The sequence below is a fragment of the Bos taurus genome, chromosome 4 (genome assembly GCF_002263795.3).
Source record: "Bos taurus isolate L1 Dominette 01449 registration number 42190680 breed Hereford chromosome 4, ARS-UCD2.0, whole genome shotgun sequence".
Classification (NCBI taxonomy): domain Eukaryota; kingdom Metazoa; phylum Chordata; class Mammalia; order Artiodactyla; family Bovidae; genus Bos; species Bos taurus.
In genome coordinates this window covers 40095525-40120006 of record NC_037331.1, presented here as the reverse complement: position 1 = coordinate 40120006, position 24482 = coordinate 40095525, and the positions used below count along the sequence as shown (strand labels likewise).

Below are 24482 nucleotides of genomic sequence, written 5' to 3'. Positions count from 1 at the left end.
GCATTATCATCAACAGACACTAAAGCATCTTTTAATTCTGTTGAGAAATGTCACTAAGAAGAGATACTTGAACAGAGTCGTACAGGACTTAACAATTAGGAATCTATTAGTGATGAACTTCCGTTGTGGTTTAGCTGGTAAAGAATCCACCTGCAATGCGGGAGGCCTGGGTTCGATCCTTGGGTCGGGAAGATCCCCTGGAGAAGGGAAAGGCTACCCACTCCTGTATTCTTGCCTGGAGAATTCCATGGACTGTATAGTCCATGGGGTCGCAGAGTCAGATGACTGAGTGACTTTCACTTAAAAGAAAAAACTTGAAACCAATACTACAGGTCCCAAACCTCACATCTAAGCATTACTCTGACATAAAAATTCCATTTATTATTTATAATTTCTACTTTATGAATCTAACTGTACAATAAAATAATTCTTAATAAAAAGTAAACTCTAAGATTTTACCAACTAAAAAAATTAAAACCTACTAAATAATAATAATGATGTTTATACAGAAAAATAAGGCTTAAGAGATTTTGTCCAAACAATCCTTGGACCTTTACAAGTATACAAAGTTTAAGCACCTGTTAAAGTTTCAAACTACACTCTACAATACAAAATTCACTTCTTAAGCCATACTTAAAAATACATAAAAATCCTAAAGATTTGTAGGCTCTAGATATAATTAAGAAACCTGGACTTTTCTCTGTTTCATCGATTAACTTCTTTAGAATTAGTTCTGTACCAATTTGTACTAGTTTCTTGGAAGATAATTACTGCAGGTATAAACTGGAAGTGGAACAACATTTAGGCATATGGTTCAGAGACACACCACAACTGAAAATAGATGAAGGCGCTTGGAGGTATTCCCTAGTTTCTGTTAACAATTTGGCACAAAGAACAGTGCAAACTTCTATGGGAATAGTATATACCAAAAACCCTAAAATTAAAGCCTTGAAATTATAACACCTAGGGAAGGATTTGTGTGATATTGTGTGTGTGTGTGTGGTGTCTGTGTGACTGGGTAGGTGAAAAATTAGGGTGTAAAACTATCTTTGTTTTAGGTCATGTTATCATAAAGATCATACTTTTATTTTTTTTAAGTCACAACAGAGTTTTATGGTTTCCGGCTGAAGCTTGCAAGGACCAGTGTCATCCTCAATTCAGTTCAGTTGAGTTGCTCAGTTGTGTCCGACTCTTTGTGACCCCATGAATTGCAGCATGCCAGGCCTCCCTGTCCATCACATGACAGCAATGACCACTTCTTGAGTGGAGACTGAGCAGAAGCTATGAGTGGAAACTGAGCACAATCCCAAATAAAGCTGCATGAAAGGGAATCTTGATTAAAGCCAAAGCTATCAGCTTTGAAAATAATTTTATTAAGTATTCTCAAATGAGAGAACTGACTACTTTTTTTATCTAATGTTTTAAGTAACTGTGTAAGTGTGTTATTTGCTCAGTCGTGTCCGACTCATTTTGACCCCTTGAACTGTAACCTGCCAGGCTCCTCTGACCATGGAATTCTCCAGGCAAGAATACTGGAGTGGGTAGCCATCCCCTTCTTCAGGGTATGAGAACATTATTTTACAGAAACAATCATTTCTTCTGAAAAAAAAAAAAAACCAAAACCTATAACAAACATATTTTATTCCAGCCATTTACAAAATATAGCACAATGAACAGCTATAAAAATGGGCTAATGAGAAGCAAAAACTTACTTTTGACTCATTTGTGATGAAAGGTAGAACATTACTTTTATTTATTGTTTGCTTTCCTATTTTAGTTCTTTTTTGTTTTACTGTTAATGTGAGTAGATTTCCCTTGAGAGACTATTAAAAGATAAAAATACATTTTCTACCTAGTAAAGCATCAACTTATCTGAAATTCTTACCAAAAAATCAGTTAATTTAAATATTAAATATCAGTAATATAAATATCAGTTTCTATTGCAAAATTAAGTTTAAAAAAAATCATAGAAATGCAAGATCCCTATAGAGAAACAAATATTTAATGGATGCCTACTGTGTGCCTGGATCTATGATAAAAATACATTGTTCCAGGAAATAAATATGCATTTTAATTCCTGTACTATTGCATATTTATACTTGAATTGACACTTTATGAGGTAGCATAGCTCCAGAGTTCATTATACTGGTTCCTTTTTCATTAGTGTGTCACAAATGAACACATTTGTTCTCATTTTACATAATAAAGCTTTCATATACATAAATTAGAATAGTCATTCAAATTGTGGATTCAAATATGAATGGAATAGTTTTAAATCCTGTGAGAATCATCACTATTAACAATTCAGATTTTATGAGACTTTGAACTTTTATAATAGGGGGACTATTTTAAGAAAGTGAAAGTGAAGTCGCTCAGTCCTGTCTGACTCTTTGCAACCCCATGGACTGCAGCCTCTCAGGCTCCTCCGTCCATGGGATTTTCCAGGTAAGAGTACTGGAGTGGGTTGCCATTTCCTTCTCCAGGGGATCTTCCCAACTCAGGGATTGAACCCGGGTCTCCCGCATTGCAGGCGGACGCTTTACCCTCTAAGCCACCAGGGAAGCCCTATTTTAAGTAAGATAATACATAAATACAAAAAGAGGGCTGTTTGGATTTTTCCCAAACACTTAAAACGTGAAAGTGAAAGTGTTAAGTCGCTCAGTCCTCTCTGACTATTTGCGACCCCATGAACTGTAGCCTGCCAGGCTCCTCTGTTCACGGGACTTTCCAGGCAAGAATACTGGAGTGGGTTGCCATTCCCTTCTCTAGGGGATCTTCCCGACCCAGGGATAGAACCCATGTCTCCTGAATTGGAGGCAGATTCTTTACCTTCTCAGCCACCAGGGAAGCCAGTTACAAATGAGGAACTCTAAAGTTTATGGTAAGTTCAGCTCTGACAATTAGTCTAGTTTTCTAAAAAAGAAAGTTTTTATAAAACTGGACAATAATAGTTTCTTTAAATTGAAGAATATCTAATTATCCAATGAAACCTTGCCTACAATCTCTTACCACTACAATTTTATCATCCAAGATCAGTTTTCACATGTCAGCAAAAGGTTGGAAAATGTCTTCATTCAGTTCAGTTCAGTCACTCAGTCATGTCCGACTCTGCAACCCCATGAATTGCAGCACTCCAGGCCTCCCTGTCCATCACCAACTCCCAGAGTTCACTCAGACTCACGTCCATCAAAGTTGAGTGTAAATAGCTCTACCGCCTGTCTGTTTTATTCATTGGCCTTTTTTCTGCAGGGCTCAGATGGTAAAGAGTCTGCTTGCCTTTCTTCTACAGCTGCCAAGAATATACAGTACTCAATCATTTTCTCAGATCTCTCTGAGTATATCTTTATACCCTCCACACTCTGGTCTAAGCATGAACACTACGTTCAAGTAGGTCTTTTTCAAACTCAAAAATCAGATCTTCTTACCTGCCATTCTCTGAACACCCTGCAGTTTGGGATTATCCTATTTAAACTGTGATGCTTAGAATTATACGTGACTATTCAGTTGTTTCACCACTATGCAGACCTTGCTGAGATGGGACTATTTAAAAGACACAGCAGTAGTTTTCCTAGTTGACCAACAAACGTAGGTGACTGGTCAGGATCTCTAGTACTTGTAATCTCAGAAACAGAGATCTCAGCTCCAGGGTGTACACATTGACAAGGCTCCACTCTAGATGTGTTTGTATTTCTGCTCCTCTTACAAACTACCTGACTCCTATAGTCTCCAGTTCAGATTTTCAAGAGACAGATTTAATTTGGTTCAACGTAGTCATGATGAAGGCACACCATAAACCATTGCTTGGTGGACATATCAGCGGTCGAGTGCTCATTTGTCATTTCAATCAGTTGTGGAACCAAGCCAATATACATGAAATTCCTCACAGCTACTCTCTAAGCTGGCCCAGGTTAATTGGATAATTTCTCTCAAAATGTATGGTAGACAGTTCTAGTTTCTTTTCCAAACTTATTCACAAAACCTCAGTTCCATATACAGAAGATACTTTTGAGGTATCCTTGGGCTAAATCATTCACTACTAAGTAAATAAATGGATTTAGGTTGTCTTCCACCAATTTTTACTCATCGGCTTATGAAAAATATTACTGATGTCTCAAGAGCTCAAAGTCTAAAATTTGCTTTTTAAAATAATGATTCTTTAATAGTGGGTTCCCACCAAATGTTAGTCATTTAGAAAATATGCATTCCAGAATATCTATAAAATTCCCAATTACTTATGTCTACATAAAGTCATCTCTGAATCTATTAGCTTGAAGATGATAATACAATTAACAAATGTCTTCCATCTGGAGGTAGTCATTCCTTGAACATACACAACATAAATTTTTTTATTGTTCTGAAGGACTGGGATATACAATACCTTATATTTCCTCGTGAAAAGCATCATGCCTGCAATATAGTTACAGTGAAGCAGAGTATCTTTCTTTTCTCCTTAAGCCTCAGTTTGCTTGTGTGTAAATATAAATTACAATGATAAATTTTGTAATGGGTATCTGTTACTATAGTCTATCCAGAATCACTTTCCCTTTCTTGGAAATAGCACCCTGAGACAACTTTTGGAAACAACACCTCTCTCATTCTCCATCTGCACAGTTAAGGAGTGGAGTATCTCTCAGCCCCAGGGAGATGCACGACTTAGGTCTGTGCAATTAGAACATGTCTTTGCCCCTATGATTCATGCAGGAGTGGGCATAGAAACAAGTCAAGGCTTAGCCCTTCTTGAGAATTAGATAGGTGGGAGCCTCTTTCCATCTGAGATCAGGACTAGTAAAGGCTTGTAAATCTGGAGGTCATTCCTGCCACCACAGGCACAGACTCCATCTGAGAACAAACAATAAGGAGGAAGGCAGAGCTGAAAGATGGTGAGATAAATTCCTGAAGACATCACTTCAGCACAAACTCAGCTATATCTGAGGCTGCCTCCTACATTTCCCAGTGGAGCACACAAAAATTTACTATTTTTAGCTAGTTCAAGTAAAGTGTAAACAAAGTCACTCTCTGTTGAAAAAGTTCTAACAAATCTAAATGAATAACACATGGAAACTGCTTAGTATGATGTCTAGTACATCAGATCAGATCAGATCAGTCGCTCAGTCATGTCTGACTTTTTGCAACCCCATGAATCACAGCACGCCAGGCCTCCCTGTCCATCACCAACTCCCGGAGTTCACTCAGACTCACGTCCATTGAGTCAGTGATGCCATCCAGCCATCTCATCCTCTGTTGTCCCCTTCTCCTCTTACCCCCAATCCCTCCCAGCATCAGTGTCTTTTCCAGTGAGTCAACTCTTCGCATGAGGTGGCCAAAGTACTGGAGTTTCAGCTTTAGCATCATTCCTTCCAAAGAAATCTCAGGGCTGATCTTCAGAATGGACTGGTTGGATCTCCTTGCATTCCAAGGGACTCTCAAGAGTCTTCTCCAATACCACAGTTCAAAAGCATCAATTCTTCGGCGTTCAGCCTTCTTCACAGTCCAACTCTCACATCCATACATGACCATAGGAAAAACCATAGCCTTGACTAGACGAACCTTTGTTGGCAAAGTAATGTCTCTGCTTTTGAATATGCTATCTAGGTTGGTCATAACTTTCCTTCCAAGGAGTGAGCGTCTTTTAATTTCATGGCTGCAGTCACCATATGCAGTGATTTTGGAGCCCAGAAAAATAAAGTCTGACACTATTTCCCCATCTATTTCCCATGAAGTGATGGGACCGGATGCCATGATCTTCATTTTCTGAATGTTGAGCTTTAAGCCAACTTTTTCACTCTCCTCTTTCACTTTCATCAAGAGACTTTTTAATTCCTCTTCCCTTTCTGCCATAAGGGTGGTGTCATCTGCATATCTGAGGTTATTGATATTTCTCCCGGCAATCTTGATTCCAGCTTGTGTTTCTTCCAGCCCAGCGTTTCTCATGATGTACTCTGCATAGAAGTTAAATAAACAGGGTGACAATATACAGCTTTGATGTACTCCTTTTCCTATTTGGAACCAGTCTGTTGTTCCATGTCCAGTTCTAACTGTTGCTTCCCGACCTGCATACAGATTTCTCAAGAGGCAGATCAGGTGGTCTGGTATTCCCATCTCTTTCAGAATTTTCCACAGTTTATTGTGATCCACACAGTCAAAGGCTTTGGCATAGTCAATAAAGCAGAAATAGATGTTTTTCTGGAACTCTCTTGCTTTTTCCATGATCCAGCAGATGTTAGCAATTTGATCTCTGGTTCCTCTGCCTTTCCTAAAACCAGCTGGAACATCAGGAAGTTCACAGTTCACATATTGCTGAAGCCTGGCTTGGAGAATTTGAGCATTACTTTACTAGCGTGTGAGATGAGTGCAATTGTGCGGTAGTTTGAACATTCTTTGGCATTGCCTTTCTTCGGGATTGGAATGAAAACTGACCCTTTCCAGTCCTGTGGCCACTGCTGAGTTTTCCAAATTTGCTGGCATATTGAGTGCAGCACTTTCACAGCATCATCTTTCAGGATTTGGAATAGCTCAACTGGAATTCTATCACTTACACTAGCTTTGTTCTTAGTGATGCTTTCTAAGGCCCACTTGACTTCACATTCCAGGATGTCTGGCTCTAGGTGAGTGATCACACCATTGTGATTATCTGGGTCGTGAAGATCTTTTTTGTACAGTTCTTCTGTGTATTCTTGCCATCTCTTCTTAATATCTTCTGCTTCTGTTAGGTCCATACCATTTCTGTCCTTTATCAAGCCCATCTTTGCATGAAATGTTCCTTTGGTATCTCTGATTTTCTTGAAGAGATCTCTAGTCTTTCCCATTCTGTTGTTTTCCTCTATTTCTTTGCATTGATCACTGAAGAAGGCTTTCTTATCTCTCCTTGCTGTTCTTTGGAACTCTGCATTCAGATGTTTCTATCAGATGTCTAGTACATAGTATACCCTCAATATGGGCAAGATATTTTTAGCTCGACCACTAACTAAACTTTTTACATTATTGGAGTCACAACTTTTTCTGAAGACCAACTGTCTTATCTATGAGATATACATAATAGGCATGCCTTCAAAACAATAAAGCACTGTGACATGAATCAAGCAAGACACATAGGAGAGCTGCATAATATAAACTTATATACAAAGATACCACAGTAGATCCATCAACCCATATTAGTGCTCTTAATTTTCTTTTATTTCATTAAATCTTTTAAGAAAATTTCCCAATTTTTTTCCCTGTATTATAAACTTATTTCCTGTATTATATATTGCATACCATCTAGAGTTTTTTTTTCTTTATAGTGCAAGAGATGATGGCAATATTATCTTTAAAATTATCACAGTCTCCAGATAAGAGAACAGCTTGTATTTATAGCATAGTATAAAAAAACTCATTACCAGCAGGTTATGAACAGTCCTGTGTGTATCTATCTACTGAGTCTCATCTAAACTGGTCCTTAGAGGTTTCCCTAGAAATTGTTCTGCCAAACTGCGTGCTTGCCACCGGGCTTCTGGTTGCCTGGGGATTTAGGAGAACTCTGCCTCCTTAATCAGATTTAGTCAGTTTCGTATACCTGGTTGTTATTCTGTAAAAATATTCCAATCAGGTTTGGTTTCATGGTTGTTAGACTTGTTCAGTCACACATATTTCTGTGGTCAGAAGGATTCATACTCAGTTTAATGCTCTGTTGTCACCTCCTTGAAATTCTTAATAATTTTAAATAAGGAGCCCTGGATTTTCATGTTGTACCATACCCTGCAAATTACATGGCCAATCTGATTCTAGGTGTTCAGAATTACTAGCAGTTTGTACCAGGTAAGGACGGACCTCACTCAATTTAGTAAAGACAAACATAAATTCCAAAGTCAAATACTTAATTCTTTCCTGCTTTTTCTCAATCTTCACCATAGTGTCCCTAAATGTCAAGTAGCCCTCTGCATGACTTCAGAGGTAAATTACTGCCGGGAAATCAATTCTAATATTTATTAATTAAAATTAGTATTATTAAAGATAAAAATTGCTATATTTGATAAATACTTTTTATTTTATTTATTTATAGTTTTCTGCATCAATTTGTATACTGAATTTAAGAAATATATTTTAAAGCTCCCCCCAAAAAAGAACTTCAAAAGCTCGGTTTAGTAAATGAACCCTCTATAGATAATATGATGATAAGAAATCTTGCATTGTTAATCTCTAAATTAGATCTTACAGATTGGCTCCTTTAGTTCATATTAGTTACAGTATAAACTCATAAAAGATTTCTTTTTCCAATTAGGTTATCAACCTGCTGCTATATGCTTTTAATAGTATTTTTAAAATAGTATTTTTAGTATTTATAGTATTAATATATTTTTAAAACTTGAGAATAAAGTTGAACCATAAGTTTATAAAATTTCTATTAGGAGTTTAGTGAATACATCTTTAAGATGTGGTGATTCTATTCATGTATGCCCCCAATTTACTACCTTTATATGTAGTAAATCAGGAGATCGGAGAAGGCAATGGCACCCCACTCCAGTACTCTTGCCTGGAAAGTCCCATGGACGGAGGAGCCTGGTGGGCTGCAGTCCATGGGGTCACTAAGACTCGGGCATGACTGGGGGACTTCCCTTTCACTTTTCACTTTCATGCATTGGAGAAGGAAATGGCAACCCACCCCAGTATTCTTGCCTGGAGAATCCCAGGGAGAGAGGAGTCTAGTGGGCTGCTGTCTATGGGGTCGCATAGAGTTGGACACGACTGAAATGACTTAGCAGCAGCACATATGTATATATTCTTAAACTAGGTCATCTAGCACATTTTCTCACATTTAGCAGAGCTTTTCTCACTCAATAGGCAATTTAAATGCTGTGATGGTGACACATGTAGCTTCAGCTCTTGGGTAGTTAGAGCCCTACTTAATCATCAAAGTCATCTCAAATATCTTTATTTGATGGGAAGTCCTTGGAGAGACTGTATCAACAAATGTTCTCTATTTTGCATCTCCCAGAGTGTGATAATGTTAAAAAGTTTGTAGAGTAAATAAACTTGGACAGTAATTGTGTGCAGTGTGCTCAGTGGTGTCGGACTCTGCGACCCCACAGACTGTAGCCCACGGGGTTCCACTGTCCATGGAATTTTCCAGGTAAGAATACTGGAGTGGGTTGCCATTTCCTACTCCAGGGGATCTTCCTGACCCAGGGATGGAACCAGTGTCTCTTGTGTCTCCTGCACTGACAGGTGGATTCTTTACCACTGCACCATCTGGGAAATCCTTAGTACTAGATTAATCTAAGTTAAATAGGCTTCTTTGCTCTTTACTCCAGGACCTTTCAGAATTGTTCAAATACCTTTCTTCATTGTGAAGAAAATATAGTATTCAGTGACTTTCAAGTTTATTTGTTTATACTATAACTTCATTTGTCTCCCAAGCACCTACCACTCATGTTCTTTTAGAAATCAGGTCCTATTTTACCAATAGTTTCTCAAAGTGTGGTTGGTATTCAGTCCACCTCACTCAAAAAATTAGTTTCAAAAAAATTTAGATGTTTATTTACATGTCAGATCACAGATTTATCATTTTTAGATAAAATGTGCTAATTTTAAATAAGCAAATTTTAGTGCTAAATTTTAAATAAGCTAATTTTAAATAATCTAAATTTAGTGCTAATTTAAATAAGCTTTAAAAATAAATATATATCTGCTCAAACATTTGAAAATCACAGAAGATGAACAATGTAATTCTTTCTAACATATTTTATTTTTTGGTAGCTGTCTGTAATTGCCAAAAATGCTGCTAAATTAATTTTCAAATATCTATGGATTTTTTTTTCTACCTAATTTCAGCTAAAATAACACTTTCTATGAATATGTAAAACTAATGACTAATTTGGAATATACTTAAATATTCTGGGAGAGTCCCCAGGCAAAATTATAATAAAAAGTTTCAGGTATTTTGGAAATCAAAGTATATATATAGTATATAAAGTATACATATATGAAAAAGTACATATGTCTAAAAGTACATAGATCTATATACATGATATTTTAAAAAATTACTTAATCTCCACACATTAAAATAATATTAAACCTAGAGCTGGTATGGATATAAACAGGTATTTTCATACACTTTTGGTAGAAATGCATTTTGAAAAATCTTTCTGGGGGGCAATATGGTGGTTGGTCATGATGCAATGAGTAGAATATCCTTCTTGCAAGAAATAACTATAAAACTGGATGAATTATAGAGCTAATACTTTCTAGGTAATGAATAACTGACAGCAAAAGACTAAAAGAAGAAAAAAATTCACAAGGTAGTCTTCATGATTATTCCACCTTCTACCTGGGAACAATTTTTCAACAGAGGTGCAGAGAGCAGGCATCCAAGTAGAGCAGAGCCATCTCACTGAGATGAGAAGGCAGGTATGAGAATTTAGGGCACACAGTATCAAGAGAGGAAGCTGTCCAGAAAAGCGCTTCTAGAAGGCCACGTGGAAATCTCCTTTGGGTCTATAGTTGATTCCTGGGCTATATATTTGCAGGATGACACTCCCAAGGCTTAATGGATTGCAGCTTCTATTAGGAGTATGGAACAGACAAATTATGGGTGCAGCAGCTCTGGAGAAAGGCAATGCTGCATTAAACTGTAGTTCTGGCTCTATCAGAGTATACAGATCACACTGACACCTTGTTAGAACTTCTGGTATCCAGCTGATACACAAAAAAGATGATGCTATAAGAATAAGTGCCACGTTCTAGAGTTAAGACGTACTTTAAGTCTGTCCTGACACTACTTGTAACCAAGATCTGAAAACACATACAAGGGAGAGAATTTGGAGTTTGTGTCCTGCTAAATTAGAGTGACTTACTTGAGCACTAGAATTTTAACAGAGTAAATCAAGTCTTAACAAATTCAAGGTGATCAGCTGATAACTGAATGCTTGAACCTAAAGCCAAGGTATTGTCTACAGTGTCCAGAATCAAGAACAACAAAAAGTATTGTACATGAAGAGAGAGAGAGAGAGAGAGAGAGGAAGAGAAAAAAATGGATGAAACAGGGGATGGTCTTCAGGAAGAAAAAGAAGTAAAATTATCCAAGATGCTGAACTTAGTAAGCAACAACTTTAAAGCAGCTATTATAGATTATCATAACTATGTTTAAAAAATTAAAAGCAAAACAATAATGAAAAGAAGACATGGTCTTAATAAATGAAAAGATATGAAAAACTCAGCAATGAAATAAAAACTATAAAAAGTCAAATAGATATTTTAGAACTTAATTATGATAGCTAAAATAAAATATCAGTTTTATAGACTCAATAGCAGTTTGGGGTAGAAAGTCAGTGAACTTGAAGCCAGATCAATATAAATTGTCCAGTTGCAAGAACATAGAGAAAAAAATTAAAACAGTCTTTTGGGCATGGCTGACATCATCAAATGGTCTTATGTACATGTAATTAGAGTTCTGACAGGAGAATAAGGGAAGACTGGGGAAGAAAAAACGATATGAAAAAAGAATGGCTGAAAATTTCCCAAATTTAATGAAGAATAATATGTTGTAGATTAGGAATTCCATGAGATCTTAGCTCAACAGATATAAAAGTCACATCATATTTAAATTGCTGAAAATAAAATTTACAGAAATAAATCTCTGAATTCAGCCAGAGAAAAAAGGCATTGTGTTTTTATCACAAACAATGGAACCAGAAGATAAAGAAATAATCATTTTTTAATTTCTGAAAGAAAAAATGTTAACCCATAATTTTATATCCAGTGAAAATATTCTTTAAAAATATAAGATTAAATCAATCATTTTTAGATAAATGAAAGCTTGGAAGTTTTTTTGCCTGCAGACTCCCTACATTTGAAGAAACGCTAAAGGATGTCTTTTAGTCTGAATGGAAATAATAAAAAATAGAAACACAGGTTCATAGGAAGATTAAAGAAAATCCAATATGACCTCTATCCATCAGGGTTGATTGGTCTGTAGATATGTTTTGGAATTTCTGCAGCCATTTGAAAAAATGAGAAAGTTGACCTAAGAACAAAGCTTAACTCTGCCCCCAGCTAAGGAGGACAGAGCCAAAAACTCCAAAAAAAAGAAGCTGGGGCCCTGGTCAAACCACATGTAAAATCAGTCTACAACTGTGTTTTCCAATTTTGTGATCCAATAAATCTGTAAGAAAATGTAAATAACAATATTTCTGAGAATCGTGATACTAAAATAAAATACTCCTCCCTTCTCCCCAAAATATGTCAAGCAAAGATATTTGTGATATCTTACAGAGTAAAAAAAATAAAATATTTATATTATAATCCCTCTATATAAGTAGGGGGTTACACTGTATTTTTAATGTGGGCTTATAATCTTTTTTCTGCAGCTCTAAATTTCAAGTTTTTTTTTTTTTTAATTGCTTTGATGGTAAAATCTGTCCTAACTTGAACTACTTTAGTCACAAAATCTGACCTGCACTTACCTAAGGCTACTTATAACCTGTATTTGTTATACTTGGTTTGAGGATTTCTATGTTTCACTATGGCAACAGTACTACGGACTTCACTGTGATCCAAGGTTGTGCAAGCCATTTTACCTAATATATTAATATATATGTATATTACCTTTTCCTATTCACATACTTCTGAACACTGAAATACATTTAGTTTCATATTAGGGAATATAAACTAGGCTTGCTTTTTCTTCCTTTTTCTTTTTGTTCACCTATTATTTTCTTGATTAAAAAATTAACATTTAGCTCAAGCAATAAAAAAATAATTTGAGATGTAATTAAGTCAAGCTATAGATTGAAATCATGTTCTGGTTATTACTAAAAAAGATAAAGTAGAATGTAAGTATTTAAAATTAGACCTACTAAAGCTACTATATAATTCAAGACACTCCTGTTGAGTCTGCCTAACGCCATTTACATGAGAAGGAATACAATAAATTAGTACCGTTTTACCATATGCTGAATGCTTAGTACAAGTGTAACTGTGCTCTATGATGGTTCTCTTTTTGCAGTTAGCTTTCAGGAGTAGATAAACATCGCTCATTAACAGCCCAGTTAATGGCAATCTCCACACTACTACTGAAAAGAACATATACCTGTTTCCCCAAACCTGCAATAGTGTCCACTATTCTTATTCTGGTCTTAAACTTGAAAATGGTGTAAACTTGAACAAACCCGCCTCCGGTAATCCTTTGTGTTTTTCTATAAAATGTGGATACAGTATTTGCTTTACAAATCTGACAAGGCTGTTCAAGATCAAAGGCAAAATCCTATACAAACCTTCCTTATGAACTTTACAAAGAGTACACTTTTATTCTTAGTGTTCTGAAATTGTCCTTCCTTATTGTGAGTCTTTTTCTGTTACATAAATTACCTACTGTTCTTTTATACCAGGCAGATTCATCTATGATCTGTCATTAAAGGCTTTGCTTCCTTTCTACTTTTCCTAATACAGTGTACTCAAATTTAAGTAATGCTGTAAAATAATTATGCACATATTATTCATAGCCTGTTTCCTTCCACAAGAATACAAACTTTAAAGAGACATTTGTGTATTTTGTTCACTGCTTATTTTAGTTAATGGCATTAGAATTTGCAACAGAATTAAAAAATACTTGTGTATTCACAAATATATATATATATGTATATTTATATTCATAGATAGTATGATTGATGTCAATTTATATATATATACTGTATAGATACATATATATATGTACCTGTCAAATGCTTACCAATTGTTAGGCAGTACACTCCAAGTTTTGTACACATCATCATTTAATCTTTAAAATACATCCATAAAGTAGTGCAATTAAGAAAAGCAGGCTTAGAGATGTTATATAATTTGCTCCCAGGCATAAAACTGGCAGATGGTACATAGCAGGATTGAAACATAGGTCTTTTGAAGTTAAAGAATGTTGCCTAATCCTTAGCCTAGTCTAAAAAGTTATTCTGTTTTCAACAAAGTTTAGGAGAAATCCCAAACATAATTGGAATTGGTTATTGTAGGAATATCTTTGGGAATTTAAATTTCCCATTTCACACGACCATGTGTAGGAGCTAGGACGTGTAGGAGCTAGGATTTTACACATGCTTTGCATCCATTACTGCTGTGGAAAGCTTTGGGAGGTACATATTTAGATAAGTTAATGGAGAAGTAGATTTCTAGGGCAAACTTTTAAGACCAATTATTTTACTGAACTGACAATTTTATAAGGAGTGACTAAATTATAAGCTTTGATTTAGTTGGGACTTACCAAGAAATAGAATACAGGAAAATGTGCCATTTAATTTTTTTTAGTTTTTTATTAATTTTATTATTATTATTTTTTTACTTTACAATATTGTATTGGTTTTGCAATATATCAACATGCATCTGCCACAGGTGTACACGTGTTCAAAATTTTTGATTTGATTATTTTTTCAACTAAAGTTTCTGTACTCATGCAAAATATCTGTTAATGATATATCTGATGTAACAAAATGTGTTTAATAAGTTACAGTATAATATGTTCTGGTTCTAGAAGCTAATTTTCCCTATAATGATTTAGAAAAAAAATCTAATATTAGACCAAGTGATATTCCATTAAAATATGGCTTATTATAATTATTTCCTGGAGACACAGCTAAAAAGAATACTCAAATAGAGTCTCAGGAATCACTAACATTAATGTTTTAGGATTGTGTAAATTACCAAAATGTACAAATTACATTTCAGTGTCCTTTGTTGTATTGTATTATGGATGTTTTATTTACAATATCAATTTAAAATAAATGGACTTCCATGCAGGTGTATGTCATGCTGCTGCTGCTGCTGCTAAGTCATTTCAGTCGTGTCCGACTCTGTGTGACCCCATAGATGGCAGCCCACCAGGCTCCCCCGTCCCTGGGATTCTCCAGGCAAGAACACTGGAGTGGGGTGCCATTTCCTTCTCCAATGCATGAAAGTGAAAGGTGAAAGTGAAGTCGCTCAGTCGTGTGTGACTCTTAGCGACCCCATGGACTGCAGCCCACCAGGCTCCTCCATCCATGGGATTTTCCAGGCAAGAGTACTGGAGTCGGGTGCCATTGCCTTCTCTGACAATGGAGAAGTGTATGTCATATGCCAGGTTTTATAGAACCGACACAGGATGAAACAACTAAATTTCCAATAATGCAAGGAGCTAACTCTTTCTATTTAATCCTTTAAAATTTGCGGAAAGAATTACTCATCTGAGATTAATGGATTTTATGGTCACTATTAATTAGTTTATTTTCTGCACCAGTTTTACCATAAGATGGGTGTTTCTACAATAGTTTGCAAAGACTAAAGCACATAGAGAAGGTGGCCTGGAACATTTGCCTACGTTTTTGGGTGCTCGTGTAAAAAGAGGAGGTTTCCCTCTTCATTTAGTCATCTCTCAATACACTTGCTCATGCTAACCCATTCTTACTTCCTCCTGTTCACAACCCATTCTTTCCACTGAAATGGTTATTCTCCTCTCAAGCTTCACTGGTCCTCAAGAAGACAGGCTAACGAGGAAAGGAACATCTTACAAGGGCCCTCGGACAGAACTGTCACATCTGATGATCCTGGCCACGGCTTTTTTTCCTGCCTGCTATTCTCTTTTCTCGAGGTCACCATGATACTAATTCTTATTTTCCTGTTACTTTATGATCACTTTTTCTCTATTTTCTTAGTAGATAATCTTTACTTTTCCTACCTTTTAAATGAGCTCCCCAGAGTTAAATCCTTATCTGCATAGTTCCTAGAGTGACCTCAAGAACTGTCAAGGATTCCGCTGACACCTATATTGCTAATGACTTCTGTATCTGCATCTCTAGCACAGCCCTCTCTGCTGAAGTGTATCCACAACAACACCCTCTTTGACTTATCCATCTGAGCGGTCCACAGAATCTCTAACTCAGTGGGAGACAGACCTGGGTTGGAATTTAGTTACTGTTTCTAATAGCTTCACAACCATAAGCTAGCCATTTAATTACCAAAGCCTCAGTTTACACAGTTCTAAAATGGGGATAATGATTCTCTCTCATTCGGTTGCTATGAGATTTTGATGAGATAATGTATTTTAGGTGGTAAATTCAGCTTCTAATCATAACAGGTCATAGGAAAGGACAGGTGTGCCCTTCAAAAGGAATCCACTACTTTCCAAATCTGATTGCTGATTCTATGTTCCCTTGTTCAATGAACGGTACTTCTTTTCATCCTTGTGACAGACCATATATTTACAAAACACCCTAGGCACTTTTTTTTTCATCCGCCTACTCTTCCCAAATCAAGTTAGTTATTATCAGGTCCTTTCCTATTCATAAATATCTCTTGATAATCCCTCTCAATCTCTGACTTCTAGCACCTGTTTTAATTTAGGCTCTCATCATTTCTTGCCTATAAAAAAACCAAGTCTCCTAACCGGCCTTTTTTCTCTGTCTGTAATGTATCCTCCCTATCAATGCCAAAGGGAGCTAGCTACATAAATGTATCTGGGAATTGACTGACCTACTCCAAGAAGAGCCTTACTAAGTCACCCCTTTGTATAACTTCTCCTCTTGAATAAGAGTAGATGTGTGACTTGCTTCTAAAACCACAGAATAATGCTAAATCGGTAGTATGTCAATCCCACAATTATGCTACATTGTATGAGACTCTGTTTTAGTAGACAGAAGGAGCAAACAGGTGTTTTTTGAATGGACAATGGCAGGGAAAGGCAGTACCTCATCCCTGCATCAGGAAGGAACTTAATTTTTCCAAATACTGTGTGAGTTTGGAAAAGATTTTGAACTCCAGAAAGGAATGCAGTCTGGTTTACACTTTGTGGCTTTGTGGGACCCTGAGCAGACAGAGCAGTTCCCACGGATTAGGAAATGACCTTTGGGGGCCTATTATTGTGCTCACTACATTAGTGAAAGAGAAAATACGCATACAACTAAGGAAAACATTTATGACTCTAATAACAGACTCACCTCAGAAAATCCACTTTCAAGCCTTTTTTGTTCAATTCACACTACACTTCATATTCTAAATTAAATCTCTCTTTTCATTTTCAACAATTTAAAAACTTTTCTCAGTTCCATAAAACTTAAAAACAAGATAAAACAAAACTCACTTTCAACAAAGACCACCCCCACAACTGACACCTGGATATGTACCTCCTCAGGTAGTCACATAGAGAGGGCTGGCCAGGCTGAGTAATGGGCTATGAGAGTTTCTCCAAGGGACAAAGGCTGCTAAGTCTGCTTCAGGGAAACTCAGCAGTGCATCAAGAACAAGAACATAGTGTGATTATTTCTTATTAAAACACAGACAAAAGACTTTATAAGTTAATGTCTTTGGGTTAGAAATTTTTCTTACATTCATGAAAAAGTGAGGGTTAAAATGAAGGCAACATACAGGATTTAGGTTTGCTTGCACATGGAGAAGGAAATGGCAACCCACTCCAGTGTTCTTGCCTGGAGAATCCCAGGGACAGGGAAGCCTGGTGGGCTGCTGTCTATGGGGTCGCACAGAGTCGGGCACGACTGAAGCAACTTAGCAGCAGCAGCACATGTTTTATATCAGTGAATACATAGTAAAAGCACCAGTAATAAAGAGCATATCATGGCCATTGCACCTGCTGAAAGGCACAAGTTTTAAAATGCACAAAGATTTAGTAATACATCAAAAAGTGAGATGAATTACTCTTCCATTTTAGTACTCACCTCTCCCCACAAAATATTACCTCCTTCAACCCTAAATACATGGCGGCTGACATAAAAAGATACGAGATTCACAGGTTAACTGGTTAATTCACATACAAATCCAGTCTGTTCCAGGTTTTCTCTGTCACATTGTAAGATGTATCTCTTTCACACGTACGACTTGGTGACAATGTGTGGATGGGCAAAAGTGAGTGATGTTATTCTAACAAAGCAGTGCTGAGCTAATGTTGAATGTCAACACGTCAGCCATATCTCCTGACATATGTGAAGGAAACATTTAATTCACAGTAAAGTGAGACAATGGGGGCTTCCCTGGTGGCTCAGCAGTAAGAGAATCTGCCTGAAATGCAGGAGATGCGAGTTTGATCCCTGGTTTGGGAAGATCCCTGGAGAAGGGAATGGCTACCCACTCCAGTATTCTTGCCTGGGAAATCCCATGGACAGAGGCGCCTGGCGGGCTATCGTCCACTGGTGTTGCAAAAGAGTTGGACACGACCTAGTGACCAAACAACAACAAAATGAAATTACCTTAACTTCATAAAAGGTAAATAAAGTGGTGATGGTAGATGAGGTAATTGACTTGAAGAGGATAAATGCTCTTGATGTGAAATCAGATACCAAAAGGTTATATTCTGGTTGTATCATACACTCAATATCAATGTGATCTTCAGTTATCTGAGCTTCAGTTTAAACATGGTGGAGGATAAGTGCAACTCATCCACTCATTCATTCAAAGAATATCTACTGAGTGACAACTTTGCTGCTGCTGCTGCTGCTAAGTTGCGTCAGTCGCGTCCGACTCTGTGCGACCCCATAGATGGCAACCCATCAGGCAACCCCGTCCCTGGGATTCTTTAGGCAAGAACACGACAACTTTGAGTGATGTGCTATTCTGAGGATGTACCAATGAATAAATCAGACAAATATCCTTGCTCTCAATGGGGTCTACATTCTCACAGTTCCTCACAGGGTGACTATAAGTTTTGGATGAGATTCAATAACATACCTGGCAAAAGATAAGCATTGTAAATAACCTTAATTAGCATCACTAAACTAGTAATAAAATAGTTCAAAAACTTGAAAAAGTGTACTTATTTGCATAAGAAGTAGCATATTAAAGAGATAAATGAGTAATTTGGGCAAACTAGCAACACCAAAATTTATATAATGATTATGTGAGATTTCACACGATCTTTAATAAAATGTATCTCTGAAGAGTAGCTTAAAGGAAAAGACTTATGCTTTTTGAAAAATATTTTCAGCAATTATCATATATTTATTCTTAGTAAACTGTCTTTTTAAAATAAACTTTAAATAAGAACATCTGTCTCTAGATTAACAACCACTATCTGGGCTCTCTTGCATATTTTTCTCTTCACATATTGCCTTTGCTACTCTTCTACATGATCAAGCAATCATCACACCATAATTTATCATCTTTCCCCTTTCAATTCAGTCATCATTCCACTCTGTTCTATTAGTATTTCCTGCTGTGACAATCCCTGTAGAATCCTTGGTAAACTCTCAGATGTTTCTAGATTCTGATTTGGAAAGCAGTGAACCACAATGTTATTAAAAACCAGTGACTTACAAAGGGATTTGTTCCTTACTTCTAAGCAAAGGGGAAGTGTAGACATTATCCTCAGAGTGACTGACACGCACAGTTTACAACTGAGAGTCGTCTTTTCTGAAGTCAAATGCATGGCTCCAGCTATCACATTTTACATCTTGGGTGTTTTTAGTTTAGGTAGTTCTGTAAAAATCAAAATGCCTAGTTCTGCAGTTCATTAGGTATACATTTCAAAAGATGTGACTGTCAGAACAGATTAGTTACCATAAAGGCAGTGATCCTGTAATGCTGCAAGGCAAACATATTAAGGCTTTAGTCACACATGTGGCACACACTTCAAATCTCCACATTTTCAAAGGACCTACTGGAGCCAACAGTCAAACTTAGTAATCATCCAGTTAAACGGAAGCTAGTACGAAGCATGAAACAGTACATACTATACAAGAATTTTGGCAAAGCACTACATGTATCGACCATACATTAAAAAATCATAATGGCATTAAATCATCCTAAACCTCTAACATCCATTCACAAGAATACTCTCTCTTTCATCAGAAACCACATGTCATTCTGATTCACATTTAGTGCTCAAAATGTAAATTTGACAAAATGTGTCTAAACTTGGCCCAGACACTTAACTATTTTCATAACTCCAGAGGCAAAAAGAAAACAGGCAAATCTCTTCACTGTACTTTATCATCAACTTTGAACAAATAGCCTGGATATAAGCAGTAGGTGGCAAAATTAAAACAGAAATGTTAATCCTATGAGAATACTTGCCTGCTCTTTTATAGTCTTTCCTAAAGACTGAAAAAAGAGACTAAGGAGCATAAAAATACCCATCATCTTAACAGTAAAAATTAATCTCAAAAACGAACAAAAAAAATCCCAAACCCCAAATTCTACAAAATATCAAATAATACTACCAGATTTTAAAATGCACTGATTTTAAAATACATTATTTCAACCTGTGTTCCTTGTTAGGAGCATAGTAGCCGTAATGAATTGCAAAATAATCAAGGAACATGGTTTCTAGTTTAAATTTTAATAGATATAACAAGACATTTTTTACTCGAGATTAAAGAAGATGTTTTTATACTAAGCATCATTATAAATTATTGTATTATAGCTACATCCTAGACAATAGCTTCTTTCAGAAGTCTTAATTTTTCTACAATTACCTTGTCTGTTAAAGGTCAAATAACAATAAATTTAGGCTCTATGGGCTGAGTGGTCTCTTTGGCAAGTATTTAACTCTTTTGTGGCACAAACTTAGCCACAGATAAATGTAAATGAATGAATGTGGCTGTGTTCTAATAAAACTTTATTTGTGGGCGCTGAAATCTAAAAATCTTACAATTTTCACTGCTAATGTAATATTCTTCTTGCCATTTTTCTTTCAGTCATTAAAAAATGCAAATCATTCTTAGCTTATAGACCATATTTGTAGCAGGCTGTGGGCTATCTCACCCACAGACTAGACGTTGATAATGCAAACTAAGAAATAAAAGACGACAGGACAAAATTTATTTCTCCCTCCCTTCCTCTTCCCTTCATTGCATTTATTGACTTGTACATGTACCTATGTATGTATGTGTTTGTTTATTGTGGCAGCTCACAGTACACAAAAAATAATCAGGCAGTCCCAGAAAAGTAGAAGGCCAGAATACCAGCCTCTCAACCTCAGCCAGAATAGTAAACTATAGTAGACTAAGTGTAACAGTTATCGACGGAGAAGGCAATGGCACCCCACTCCAGTACTCTTGCCTGGAAAATCCCATGGACGGAGGGGCCTGGTAGGCTGCAGCCCATGGGGTCGCTAGGAGTTGGACATGACTGAACGACTTCACTTTCACTTTTCACTTTCATGCATTGGAGAAGGAAATGGCAACCCACTCCAGTAGTGTTCTTGCCTGGAGAATCCCAGGGAGCGGGGAGCCTGGTGGGCTGCCGTCTATGGAGTCACACAGAGTCGGGCATGACTGAAGCGACTTAGCAGCAGCAGCTGCAGCAGCAAGTTACTGAGCATTCAGCCTGCACAACTACCATAAAAGTTCTGTGAACTACAAATCATTCCTATTATTCAAAGTGGATACAGTTATAAGATATCCTGTTTGCATTCCAATGACCTGTCCCATAAGTTTTTCCTATGGCAACTTTTTTGACAACCAATATCTTCATCAAATTCCCTTTAATTCTTCATGAAGATCCAGAGAAAAGGGAAGCCATGAGAGAAGCTTGCTTAATTGTGGCAATAATTGAAGCATCATTACTTATTAATAACAACTAAAGGGCTATTTGGTACCTGGGGATTTGACAACACAAAAGACATACTATAATCCTTCCTAAGGCATTTAGATACAGAAAGTTAAGAAATTCTGGGAATAGTGAACCATGATTCTCCCAACTTCTATTTCAGAAAAGGCTATTTTATTCACTTTCAGTAGCAAACAAACATAGAGAACTTTCTTTTGAAGAAATTTCACCAGAAATTCAAGATCTACTCAGGTAGAAAATATATTTCATAACGATATACTGTTTGTTAGAGTTTCAAGTAAGTTGAAATCAATTACAATGTGATCTGATATAACCATGAGGATTAGGTTCAATGGTTAAGTGAGTTACCATCTATCCAGAAAGACGCTCTTGGCAGAGGCATTTCACAGCATGAATTTTCCTATTAGAATACAATCTTCAAGAGACTTATGTGGCTTTGTAAGCAGTGATTAGTGGAGCTTCCCACTACAATTAAAAACATATGCCTAAAAACTGTTTTTGAAAATGACACAAGTGTTTAAATACCAATATAAAAATGTCCGAGTAAAGATGCCAGACACTTTTTATGTAGTAAAAAAAGTCAAAGAACTTGTGCAAAGGCATGTTTCTTACTGCTTTCTATCTAAATGAACATTGTTGGACAATTTTTAAAGACTAGAAAATTCCACCCATGAAACCTGTATATCTTATGTAGACTTTCATGAAAAAACAACCTGAATGTGGCATCAGAGTCCAACTTTAAGAAACAAAAACACTAACAGTAGAATATATCTGCACCCGCATGTTCCCTGCAGCAGTATCCACAAGAGACAAGACATGGAAACAGCCTAAGTGTCCGTCTACAGCTACATGGTTTCTACAGAATAGTATCAATAGGGTATACGCCGTAATCTCAATTTCCCATTCTTCTTGGGGAACTCTACTTAACGTACTAACTGTGGTGACCTGAATGGGAAAGAAATCCAAAAGCGAAGAGATACATGTGTATGTATGGCTGAGTTATTTTGCTATACAGTAGAAATTAACAACACTATAAAGTAAAGCAACTTAACTTCATTCAAAATTCATTTTTAAAAAAGGAAAAATAAGTGTGGTTTAAAACACAACAGAATATTATTCTGCCATAAAAAGAATTAAATCTTGCTGTTTGTGACAACATGGATGGAAGTTGAGGGCATTATGCTAAGCTCTCACTTATATATGGAACAAAAAAGCAAAAACAAAATGAAAAACCACATTCATTACCAGAGGTGGGGAGAGGAAGAATTAAATGAAGGCAATCAAAAGGGACAAACTTCCAGTTATAAGACACATAAGTACTTGGGATATAAGGTACACGTGAGCAGTTAGGGGATGCACTATAGTTATACTGCTGTATGATACATATGAAAGTTGTTAAGAGAGTAAATCCTAAGAGTTCTCATCAGAAGGAAAAATGTATTTTTTCTTTCTTTTTACTGTATCTATATGATATGACGGATACTTAAAATTACTGCAATTATCATTTCACAATATATAAAGTTAAGTCAAGCCATTATGTTGTGCACCTTAAATTTATACAGTGATGTATGTCAATTATATCTCAATAAAACTGGGAAAAGGGTCCACCTTTAAGACTGGCTTCAAAAGGAAAATAAGAAAACAGTCATTTTTTCCTAAGTATTATGAAACATTAAGGACAGGTGTAACTCTAAACGACCAATTCAGGAAAAAAAGTTTTTTTAAAAAATGCAAACTCCACAGTAGATGATCTGAATCAAGGCTAAAAGATTGTAGTTATTTATATGAAGACAACATCTTTTGAAAACAGTTTTTAAGCAAACAAAAATTAGTTTCTGCAATCAGTTATGAATTCTTTTCATTGTATGAGAAGCAATGGATATAGTTATGATTTTCAATTCATCTTGACAAATATTTACTGAGTTTACCAAGAACTGTAATATATCTAGAAAGAATGACATATCAAGGAGAAATAGAACCTTGAGAGGAATGTGTAGCAATGAATGCAAACACGGGGAACTAGATTAAGCATTGGTTAAGCAGTCTTATAAGTGAATAAACTGAGTTTGAAGCATGCTGTTTGAAATGTTAATGGGTCATACAACTTCTGTTACCTAATAATAAATTGTAAATACTAACACTGAACTCATGAAATTGCAACGACTAGAGATACACATTTGGGATTTGTTTGCACAGACTAATTAAAACCAAATGAGTGAATGAGATGGCCAAGGAATACGTAAAAAGAAGACTATGGACAGAACCTCAGTAAACACGTACACTCATGGGGAGATGGAAGCCAGACTAATGCAGGGACTGAGAAGGAATTGTTGAAGATAAAGGAAAATTATGTGACTTATGGCTGAAGTAACAAGTAAAGAGTGATTCTACAATATCAAATGATACAAGGGCACGGAGGCATTTTAATGGTTAAAGGATATTGGACTTTCTTATCACGAGAAAACTGAAGACCTTGGCAAAATCAGCAGTACAGCAGAAGTAGAGGTGGGTGAACGTACAGGCCTGATTTCATATGCTGGCATAAGTTTGCTAAGCCAAGGTTTCAGGGGAGGATGAAATGGAAGAATAAAGTTTGTAATAATGTAATTGATATTATATTGATATTACAAATGCATATCTATGGCTGATTCATGTTGATGTCTGACAGAAAACAACAAAATTCCATAAAGCAATTATCCTTCAATTAAAAAATAAATACATTTTAAAAAGTAAAACAAAAAATTTTAATTGATAAAAATCATAGAGATGGCAGGAAAGCATAGATAGCTTCATGTGTTTATGAAGAGGTCACAGAATTTGTTTTAGCTGAGAGGATACTCATGCTTAAAAATTCCCATCCCTTCATTTATTTCATTATCTTATTTCACTGTATTAGGTGCCAGGAATTGTTTAAGGTGCTTTACATATGGTAATATTAAGCCATTGGATCCTCCCAACAATCCCATAAAGTA

The 24482-nt window shown here is 36.2% G+C and overlaps 1 protein-coding gene across 3 annotated transcripts in view; it reads right to left on the bottom strand.

The window, feature by feature from the left end:
* SEMA3C (semaphorin 3C) overlaps positions 1–24482 on the bottom strand; it is a 207955-nt gene that overhangs the window by 27666 nt on the left and 155807 nt on the right. The gene's annotated exons all lie outside the window — the stretch shown is intronic.